Source organism: Spea bombifrons, chromosome 3 (assembly GCF_027358695.1).
Source record: "Spea bombifrons isolate aSpeBom1 chromosome 3, aSpeBom1.2.pri, whole genome shotgun sequence".
Classification (NCBI taxonomy): Eukaryota; Metazoa; Chordata; class Amphibia; order Anura; family Pelobatidae; genus Spea; species Spea bombifrons.
Window position 1 is genome coordinate 75,688,758 of NC_071089.1, and position 12,110 is coordinate 75,700,867.

Consider the following 12,110-nt stretch of genomic DNA (forward strand, 5'->3'; position numbering starts at 1 on the left):
TCTACCTTGATGACATTCTAATCCATTCGCCTGATCTGTTTTCACATCGAACACACGTAAAGAAGGTCCTGACACGTCTTCGTGAAAACCAGTTGTACGCAGAAATGTGAATTTGAAGTCAACCGTGTATCCTTCCTAGGTTACGTGATTAGCGGTACAGGGTTCGAGATGGATCCTGACAAGCTCCAGTCGAGTCAATGGCCTTAACCACAGGGACTTAAAGCCCTACAAAGATTTCTCCACTTTGCCAATTATTATCGCCGATTCATCCGGGACTTTTCCAAAGTGGTAGCAGGGAGCTGGCCTACCGCTGCAGTCCAAGCCTTCCTTAAACTAAAGACCCAGTTTGTGTCCGCTCCGATCCTTGTACATCCTGATGTATCTCAACCCTTCTTAATCAAAGTAGATGCTTCGGAAATCGGGCCCGGAGCAGTATTGTCCCAACGCAAAACGTACGAAGGGCCTCTACACCCCTGTGGCTTCTTCTCTAAACGATTTTCTCCTGCGGAGAGGAACTATGACATAGGCAATCGTGAACTACTGGCAGTCATTCTCGCCCTGAGTGGAGTCACCTTCTGAAGGGCTCCTGTATTCCTGTAACCATCCTCACGGATCACAAGAACCTCCAGTATATTGGTGATGCCAAGCGACTAACACCTCGACAAGCAGGATGGTCCCTTTTCTTATCCCGCTTCAATTACATAATCTCCTATCGTCCGGGGTCCAAGAATACCAAGGCCGACGCTTTATCACGTATGTTCTGTACTGCCTGTTGTTGACCGGTTCACCAGGATGTTCATTTCGTGTCTCTCGTCAAATTACCGACAGCTAAGGAGCTTGCAGTCATCTTCGTCAGAGACGTTGTACAACTCCACGGCCTTCCCCAGGTGATTGTTTCCGATCGTGGAGTCCAGTTTGTTTCCCGCTTCTGGAGAGCCTTCTGCAAAGCTGTGGGTATCACCCTTTCCTTTTCCACGGCTTACCACCCCCAAACCAATGGAGCGGCTGAACGATCCAACCAACGCCTCGAACAGTATTTGCGGGCTTTCATTAATGACAACCAGAACGATTGGGCTGACCTTCTTCCACTTGCGGAGTTCACCCTAAACAATGCTGTACAAAGCTCTACCCAGCATACACCTTTTTACTGTGTCTATGGTTTCCACCCGACTGTTCTTCCTGCGGGATCCTTTGATTCGAGAATTCCTGCATTGGATGACCATCTTAAGCGGCTATCTTCAGTGTGGTCCTCTGTCCGTTCTGCGTCCATTGCTGCCTCTCATGATCAAAAGAAGTACTATGATCGCAGACGGTTACCAGCCCCCACTTACATGCCCGGGGACAAAGTCTGGCTATCAACCCGACATATACGCCTACGTACTCCCTCCAAGAAACTGGCTCCTTGCTTTATTGGACCTTATTCCGTCCGCCGTCATATCAACCCTGTTACCTATGAACTGGACTTGCCTCGCAATCTCCGTATTCCACGTACATTTCGCGTTTCCCTCCTGAAGCCGGTGGCATTTAACCATTTTTCCCGGAAGCTGGCCAGTCCTGGTCCTGTTTCGGTCACCTCCATGGATGATTATGAGATCCGTTCCATCCTGGATTCTCGCTTCTTCCAAGGTACTCTCCAATACCTTGTACACTGAAAGGGATATGGACCAGAGGAAAGAGCCTGGGTCCACGCTCCTCGTCTGGTTCGTCACTTTCATGTCAGGTACCCCCAGAAACCCGGTGGGGGTCCTGGTCGCCCTTCAGGTGGTTCTCGAGGGGGGGGCTCTGTACGGACTTGCCTGCCTCTCCGGTCCCGCTCCATGGCTGCTCCCGCGACGCTTCCTCCTCAGACGGCTTCCCGGGCAGCGAGTACCACCGCTACCCGGTCGGCGTCTTCAACGCATGGCCGACCACGCGTCAAACAGGTACCACAGCGCCACCGTGTGGTCCTAATATTGCACGTTATATTTGTAACATGCCCTTATAACCTCTGGTGACCTCGCTTCCTCCTCTCCCTATTTAAACCCAGACTTCCACTTCTGGGTCACCCTTGCTTGGTGTATTTTTGCTACTTGCTTGCGCATTAGATTGTGACTGACTGCTCCGGTTTGACTTGGCTTGTTGACCTCGTTCCTGTCTCCTGATTCGGCTCCTGATTCCTGCTTGTCTGGTATTGATTCGGCTTGTTGACCTCGTCTCTGGATTCTAATTTGGCTTATCCTGATTACCTGTCTGACCCGGTTGGTTCTGTGACTTTCTGGTTCCTGTTTGGCCTGACCCACTCTGCCATCCGGGGTCCTACCTCACCATACCATTACACTTACACTGTTTTAGCAGATTATCCATGGGTTTACAGATCACTCCAGATTTAGCGCTGAGTTTTATTTCTATATTAATAAAAAATTACATTTATCTATTTACAGGTCTTACTCTATTAGATTCTTAAATTAATTGAGGGGCATTCTCTTATTTTTGAGCAAGGCATACAGAGAGACTTTCCTGTTGTGTGGAGTGCTGGTATATGACATAGCCACACCAGTAGGGTGAACAGCCTGATAAAGCAGCCCAGGGGTAATTTGCCTAGGCAGTAATAGACCAAGGCAGAAGTAAAAAGGCAGACCTCATGTCTACCAATTACAAACACTATATTAGAAGTGGGGCTTTCAGGAAAAGTGCTGCATTCCAGATTATCTGCAAGTTATATAACTATCAATCTTGCCTTTTTATTATTATGAGCAATTACTTAAATTAATACTGTACCTTCCCAAAACTGCTGACATTGAAAGAGTTAAAATATTAGCTACTGTCTACTGATCAAAAATGTATAGTTTTTTTATGGGGAAAGATGAATTGGCTGTGTTCAATGGTTTCCCAAATAGGACATGGGCGCAGAGATTTAAAAAAAATGCATACCTCTAAAATGTGGCCTTTAAGCCCCAAACAACCTGAAAAACCCATGCATGGTATGATATCACTGGTAAAACAGGAGATGTTGCTAAAAACATATTGGGATGTTTGGCAGTGACACATACCAGGAGCTGTAAATTCATACCCAAATCAAAAATATAATACTACCACAAATATTGACAAAGGCTGGTGGTAGAATTAGTGCATGGTAGGAGTAAAAATACTAGCATTTGAAATACTGTGGGGTGTCTAGTTTTTAAACATATACTCACTGGCCACTTTATTAGGCACACCTTGCTAGTACCGGGTTGGACCCCCTTTTGCCCTCAGAACTGCCTTTATTCTCCGTGGCATACTTTCTACAAGGTGCAGGAAACATTCCTCAGAGATGGTCTGTATGGCCATGATGACATCATGCAGTTGGATTTATATCTGGTTACTGTGGAGGACATTGGAGTAAAGTGAACTTGTTGTCATGTTCAAGAAACCAGTTTGAGATGATGTGAGCTTTGTGACATGGTGCATTATCCTGCTGGAAGTAGCCATCAGAAGATGGGTACACTGTGGTAATAAAGGGATGGACGTACCCAGCAACAATACTCAGGAAGGCATTAGGATTAGAACAATGCTCAACTGGTACTAAGGGGCCCTAAGTGTGCCAAGAAAATGTCCCCCACACCATTACAACACCACCAGCCTGAACCCTTGACACAAGGAAGGATGGATCCATGCTTTCATGTTGTTTACGCCAAAGTCTGACCCCGTGATCTGAATGTTGCAGCTGGAATCAAGACTTATCAGACCAGGCAATGTTGTTCCAGTCTACCATTGTCCAATTTTGGTGAGCCTGTGCAGATTGTAGCCTCAGTTTCCTGTTCTTAGATTACAGGAGTGGCACCCTGTGTGGTCTTCTGCTGCTTTAGCCTATCTGCTTTAAGGTTTAGCGTGTTGTGCGTTCAGAGACGGTATTCTGCATACCTTGGTTGTAACAAGTGGTTATTAGAGTTACTGTTGTCTTTCTGTCATTTTGAACCAGTTTGCCATTCTCCTCTGACTTCAACAAGGCATTTTTTTTTCGTCCACACAACTGCCGCTCACTGAATGTTTTCTCTGTAAACCCTAAAGATGGTTGCATGTGAAAATCCCAGTAGATCAGAAGTTTCTGAAATACTCTGATTAGCCCATCTGGCACCAAACAACCATGCCACGTTCATTGCTAGCGATGATGTCACCGCAACCCCCCCTTATTATCCTCAGTTCAGTATGTAGGTATTGATTCATCCCAGAATTGGTGAAATGTCCTTTACCTTACCCCTGCTCACTACCTTATGACACAACTTGCACTGCACCCATCCCCCTCACTTTACTATGATGTTGCCCATTAGATGAGGTAGCAGTGGCATTAGTGTTTTTTTTCTTCTTTTTTTCCCCATTATTGTATTCATAATGGTTGTGACCAATCACAGCCATCCTGTTTTTTTGGGGCTATGCATGAGTCATTGATATGTACCCTCCTACACTCCCAAAATGGCTTATAATGGTGCCGGCAACACGTGGAAAGAATGGACGAGCCATGATGAATTTTCAGAACTTTTGGAGCTCATTTTCATTGATTGGTACAAAAGGCACAAAACAGGCAATTTTTTGTTAAAACGTTTGTACAAAATTGAATGCACAAGTCTAGTATGTCTTGTATGTCTATACGTGTGTGTCTGTGTATATTTGAATTGCTTATTTGCTTATGTATATGTTAGTGTAATGTAGGAAAGGGTAAGTGAAAACAGATTACAATATAGGTGTTGGGGAGCCAATACAGTGGCTGGGGGGAAATATGACTGGGGGTGTAAAACACAGGGGGTGTAATGGTGAGGTTAAACCAAGACAAGAGTAGTTTAATAAAAAAAAAATGATATGAGGAGGCACAAAAGAAAGGAATAAAAAAAGAAAAAGAAGTAGTAAAGGGAGGAAAAATTGGGAGGGGTAAAAAAGATGAGGGGGAGGGTTAATATAAAATGGAGAAAAGAGTAAAGGATTGGGAAGAAACTAAAGAGAATTGTAGGAGAATTTCATAACTGAGGCCAAAATAGTTGAAGTTGAGAAAATCTCCAATTCAGCTGTTATTCCAACTTATTTGGCCTCAGTTTTATGATTCTCATGCATGTCCCTTAAAATTCTCACCAATTCTTTGCTTAGTGAATAGATCCTAGAAAGTTTATGTATTCAAGTTTATCACTGTAAAAAATATATAAATTTAATAAAATGCTTTATTTTTTATTTAAATAAACTACATTTTTATTTGTCGTTTAAGATCTATTTTCATGTTTTTCAAAATCAAATGTTTCTTCTCAGGCATTCACAGATTCATTACAGTAATTTGTTGATTAATAGAACCTGTCAAATTTAAGACAGCCGAATTATAAAGGAAACGCCTGAGATAGTAAAAAGCAAATTTAAAACGAATACATCAAGTAAAAGCAGATTTGTTTAAATTGTATTTTGGTAATGGTAAGTTGCAGTTACAGGTCAATTATTTATACTGGTAACATTCTTACTTAGGATGTTAAGAAATGCACAAGAAAAAGCAGCCATTATATTTGTTGTGATTTAAAACACCAAAGCCAAGCTTTAAATGTATTGAAGTACATTCTTCTAAGCAGAATGTGAAATCCTCTACCATGAAAACTGTATCCATTACTTAAAGCATTTAAAGGTTATAAAATGTTTGAAATTGTTTTCCCCATCTAATCAGCATAAAAAAAATGCTGCTGTGTTCCACTATATCCACTAGAAGGAGGCAGAGCACCAGTTTTAACTAAAACTGCAAAACATAAGAATAAATGCTTTCCTTTGTGATCCTCTGCAGCACTTAAAATATACAAAATAAACATACAAAATTACCAATACAAAACATGCCTGCCAAACAAATTCTTCAGTAGATGAGATATCGAGTCTATAATGCTTGCAAAGGTATGGAATGAGGACCATGCAACTGGAGAGACTTTCCAGGTATGCACCCCAGCCATGTAGACTTGCAATCACCATCCAGAGGGGCCCTCCAGGACAGAGTCTGACCAAGGCCTAGGGAACTGACATCCTAAAGCATGACATCAGACCCAGTACCACCATCTGTTTGAGGGAGCTTGAGGGACGAAGACAGTATCTTTTCTAACAGAAGAAACGCCATATGTAAAGTGGTATCCACCACTGTCCCCAAATATATTAGCCAAGCTGATACATTTGTTTAAAAAGCACAGGTCTATAATGAGACAGAAGGCCCCAGGAGCCTTCAGTAAAAACAAACTAGAGCAGAAACTCAAAAGGCTACTTCTGTTGGAATAGAACTCTCTTTGTAAGTCCTGAATCGTGTCCCAGAGCACCTGGAATCTTAAGAGCGCCTAAATGCAGAGAGGCGGCAGAGAGATCTCTATAGCTTAGCTTTGTTAAACAATGTTTAATACTCAGAGGTCTGTAGTAGCAAACCTCTATGCTGCACTGAAGAAGCCTCCCCTCTTACAGGAGGCCTGACATCAGGACTTAGAGGGGGCTGGTTGATAACTTGTGATCATAAGGGTTGTCCCTGTAGTATCTGGAAGATCTGCACAATCCTGGTCTTTCAAAGAACGAAAGAAGCTAGACTTGAATCTGGGAGGATTCTTGTGTTGAGACAGTATTTATCTCCCAAAACCCTATCTAATAGGTCATCCAGGTCTTGAATAATTCATTTCTCAAGAATAGAATATCGTATAGCTGATTCTTGAATGTGGAGTCAGCTCCCCAAGGCATCAGCCAGAGGGCTCTCCAGGGCACCACCCACAAGGTCTCATCTGTCATCAGGGCCGGCCTTAGGGGTGTGCGACCTGTGCGGGACTTAGATTAAAGCATCGTTTTTATTTTTGAGGGGGGGTAGTTTAAAGGGGCAGAGAGGGCGGGTAGTTTGAAGGGGCAGAGAAGGGGGTAGTGAGGGGGGGCGCCAGAGGAGTAGTCCGCACAGGGCGCCACAACGCCTAAGGCCGGCTCTGTCTGTCATATGAATTAATATCAATATTCAAGTTATACAAAAAGTCCATGACTGCCAAGATGTAAGCCAGAGACCGACCAATATCCTCCTTACCCAGTTTTGGGGCCAGATCCTCCTCAGCCTGTTGCAGCCATAGCTTGATCGAACGGGATACAGATACTGCCGCAATACTAGGGCTGAACCCAGCTGCAGACTCTAAAGCCTTCTCCATAGGACCCTGGAAATGAACTGCATCTTCAAGGGGAAAAAAATATTTTCTTGTATCCTTTACTACCACAGCATCTACCCTTACGACTTGCCAGAGGACTATTACGGTATATTCTTTCTGAATGGAAAAAGCAGTTTCACTCTTTTAGAGGAAAATTGTCTCTCAGAGTGATTCCCCTGTATTATTATAATCTGTTTAAATGGTCAAGGAATAGGAAAACATTTATGCCTCTTGTTGTAACTGGAAGAGAACTTGTCAGATTTCTTGTCTTCTCTGGCATTACTAGTGTCATTACAGCTGATATGAGCTTCTCAGTTTCCTCTGCAAAGAAAAAAAGGCATCTTCTCTCAATCCCCCTTCTGAAGAAAATGTGTCAAACGACAGGCCTGGGTCCATTCTTTTCCACGTAGAGAAGAAAGACAGAACCACTAGAGAACACTGGGGAGGCTGTGTCCTGAAGAGCTCTGTAGTTCAAACCAGAACCATTTCAGGAATTCACAGCCACATCCTCTCTGGATCTAGAACAAGAGGCACAGACTGTGGACTTGGAAACATTAAGGAGCTTCTTGCGGTGTGTTAGGATTTAGAGGAGTTACATAGTTATATAGGCTGAAAAAAAGACATGCGTCCATCAAGTTCAGCCTTTCCTATATCTGTTAATTTTTTGCTGTTGATCCAAAAGAAGGCAAAAAACCCCAGTTGGCTCTTTCCAATTTTGCACTAACAAGGGAAAAAAAATCTTTCTTGACCCCAAAATGGCAGTCGGATTTCTCCTTGGATCAATAAGCTGTTTCCACATAATCAAAGATTATATCTCTGCATATTATGTTTTTCCAAGTATGCATCCAGTTGCTGTTTAAACGTCTGTACAGACTCCAATAAAACTACCTCTGCAGGCAGAGAATTCCACATGCTTATTGTCTTGTATATCCCCTCTGAGGTGCCCTTTTTTTTTTTTTTTTTTTTTTTAAACTAAACAGATTTAAATGTGTTAACCTTTCTTCATAACTACAGTGCTCCATTCCTTTTATTAATTTTGTAGCCCATCTCTGCACCTTTTCTAGTGCTATAATCCTTCTTTAGAATAGGTGCCCAAAATTGCACAGCATACTCAAGGTGTGGCCATACCATTGATTTATACAGAGGCAAAATTATATTTTTATCCCGTGAATTGATGCCCCTTTTTATACAGGACAATACCTTACTGGCCTTCCTATGATTCTCCAGCTGTGGTCCCTCAGCCTGTTTTTCAGCCACAGTAGCAATAAACACAACGATCAGCAACCACCATCTGTACCTTTAAATATGGTGCCCCTGACTTGCATGTATGCATCCTGCAAGTCAGCACGAAGCGAAATGAAACTAAGAGCAGGCTTACCCCACACAAAAGAAAGGCTTTCTTTAGATTCCTTTTCTATCCAAACAGTATTTCAGTACATTTCTTGCCTTAGGTTCATGAAATTACTGAACCAACTTGTGATTTGTACACAAGGTTTTACAGTTTTCAAACATGGAGTTTTGACAGATCAGTTTGCTGGACCCAGGTCTTATTGGAGACACAGCAGAGGTCCCATATTTCATTTTAACACCCTAAAACTATATATTTCCAAAAACTAGAAAACTCATGGAATCTAGTTAGGGGCAGGGGAATTCTTTTTTGCATGACGTACCATGTACGTCACAGAATCAATGAGCCCACATGAATGGGTTAATGCACACAGCTTTTGTTGCAACTTCAATGTCTCCATTTTAGACCTAACCTCAAGTACATAATAGTATATTCAGGCTTAGATATTACAGGACTTCTCATACTTTACTAAACAAAATATGCCTCATGTTCACTTCCATTTAACATCTTTACAAACTGTATGAACATGTTTTTAATGCTATTTTACCTTAAGTAAAGCAGTATAATTTTGATAAGTGTATTGGTTGTCTTTTATGCAAGTAGATTTTGGTGGGACCCATTAGGAAGCTTTGAAGGATCTGTGCGACGTTTGAATAGGTTCAAAGCTCTGTTGGATTTTATGGCATAACTATATCAGCCTAGTAATGTCTTTTTATCTCTGAGAAATATTTATCTAGAGTACTGTTTATTGCCAATCAATTATTGGGTCATTCCATGCCAAATCATCACAAAAAGGGGACTTTTAGATATGCCCATCTTAGATTTTTATGAAATTTGGTAGGATGGTAGAGGACATTATGTAACTTACATGTGCACAATATACATATACGGCAGGGTTGCCAAAGTTACAAATAAGTTTGCCTCTAATTGAGGTAGCACCTTCATACTGGACTATAAAGAGAAAATGTACTAGAAGGGAATGCCATTGAAAATATTACCTTCAAACAGTGAATTACATCATAAATATGCACACTTGAGACACCTGTCATGTTTCACTGACAGATATCTGTGTGCAAAGTCCTGTATCATAAAAAATCACTTCTAATGACTATTTGTATGTATTTGTCATGGAGTGAAAGGCTCAAAGTAATTTAAAATACTTTTATAAAATGTACATGTCTTTAGTCTCAATTTACACATTATACTACAAATAGAACTGGCATTATTTCGTATACTCTTCAAATAAGAAAAAGTAGCCTCTTTAGAAATTGTAGTGTAACTGGTAAAGTACTTAACCCCTTAATCACAAAGCCCGTACATGAACGGGCTCAAAATGCATTTTTTTCCACTGGGTTTAGGGACCACCCATTGTCCTTAAGGGGAGACAGCAAGTGCAAAATGAAGCTCGGGGCCTGCTAGTTTAAAAAAACAGTAGCTGTACACAAATCAATATAAATCTACACCTAGCATTTCCTACTATACACAATAACACATGAATCTCATGTATTTGGACTGTACGCTTGTTAAGGAGACCTAGGTGATTTCTTCCATAATACCGTATTTGGTTGATTATAAGACGACCCCACAAAACCTGAATATTAATTTATGGAAAAAAAAAAAAGAAAAAGCCTGAATATAAGACGACCCTATAGGAAAAAAGTTTTACCAGTAAATGTTAATTCATGTAAACTATGTGAACAATTTTTTTAATAAAAGCTATGATTGAGAAAAATATTTTGTTTTTATTTCCTTTTTTTTTTTTTCAACCTGCCCCCCCAGTTATGCACATCTGCCCCCTGGCTCGCCACTCTGCCCCAGAAATGCCTTACACCCCCCTATATGCCACTGTGCCCCATGATATGCCTTTTAAGCCTCTAAATGCCACTGTGCCCCATGATATGCACCGGGGACTCAGAAGCTCCGGTAAGTTTGGAGGAGGGAGGGGGAGGGAGTGTAAAATGGGGGGGCATAAGGCCTTTCTGGAGGCAGAGTGCTCTGTGAAATGCCTTTAACCCCCTTAATGCCACTCTGCCTCCAGAAATGCCTTTTAACCCTCTATACGCCACTCTGCCTCCTGAAATGCCTTATACCTCCCTATATGCCACTCTGCCCCATAATATGAGTGGCATATAGGGGTATAAGGCAATTCTGGAGGCATAGTGGCATTAAGGGCCTCTGCCTCAAGAAAGGCCTTATGCCCCCCATTTTACACTCCCTCCCTCCTCCAAACTTACCGGAGCGTCTGAGTCCCCGGTGCGTAATCCGGGCAGCGTGTAGAGCTCTACGCGATTCGTGTAGACAACTTCCGCTGCAGCCGGGAGGAGGTGCGGTTAGCAGCAGGGGTTGTCTGTGTCCATCGCGCAGACCTTCCCTGGCTGTCAGAGATCACGGTGCTTACTCCGGACAGTGTTTAGATCTCTGCGAATCGCGTAGAGCTCTACAGGCTGCCCGGACTAAGCACCGGGGACTCAGAAGTACCGGTAAGTGGGGTGGGGTGGGGCAGACAGGAGGATCCAGGTCCCCTGCATCGCTGCGGGGATCTGGATCTTAGTCTCATAGTCAGACCTAGTTGAGGTCTGATTAGAAGACGACCCCAATTATAAGACGCATTTGCTCTGGCAAAAACCTCGTCTTATAATCGAGCAAATACGGTATATGTGGACAGAAAAATCAATAATACAATATAAAAAGAATGCAACACATACTGTATAGTCCCATTGTTAGCAAGCATTTGTCACAACTACGTTCAGATGTACTTGAAAAATAATACGTTTAGATGTTAACGAAAGAAAAAAGTTATGCCCATTTTTCTTTAAGGTAAAGTTTTGAAGCCCCCCTATGTTCTCAATAAAACATGCATTTCAAACACCATGGATATTTCTATGAGAAACGCTATGGGGTTTATTAACTAAAGCAGGCATTTTGAGGTAGAGTTGCATCATTTAAACTCCTTGATAGTAATATGCATTAAGAAGGTCAAATGGCTGTACTGTTATTCATCTGCACATTATGCATTGCAAAATCAGTCAGGGGAAACTAACTTCTGTTAACGTCCTCTCCAGTGAATAACTCACTCTCGTTTTGAAACTTAATGCTCTCCTTAGATCTTCATACATTCGCACCCTACACTGTCTAGCAAGCTTCTGTACAAATAGCATGGATAGGTCATCTCAGGGATCAGATCCTAACCAATCCTCATGGGGGGAGGGATGTACTAAGAGCATCTGAATGTGTGCAGCCAATGTCTATGCACTAAAATAACTACAGCTGCTTTATGTCAGGAACAAGACGACTTTATTTACTTCTTGGTTTGCAGGAGATAAAAGACGATTAAGGAAACGTTTCCTCTGTGATCTCAGAAACAAGTAGGGATAACTGGCTCTTAATTATACAAGAAAAAAAGGCATTCTAAAAATCAATGGTCAGTAATGACTTCAGTTTGTGACACTCCAATTATGTAACCAACAAGCTTGCGTAAAGGAGCTAGAGACTCCACATTTTTTCATAGTTACATGAAAACCAGATTAAACGTACAAACCCTAATCTTTTGACGAGATCATGGATTTTGGAGATTATGTACAACACTCCTGTTTATACAGAACAGATTGCGCGTTCTAAATTATACTTCTCTA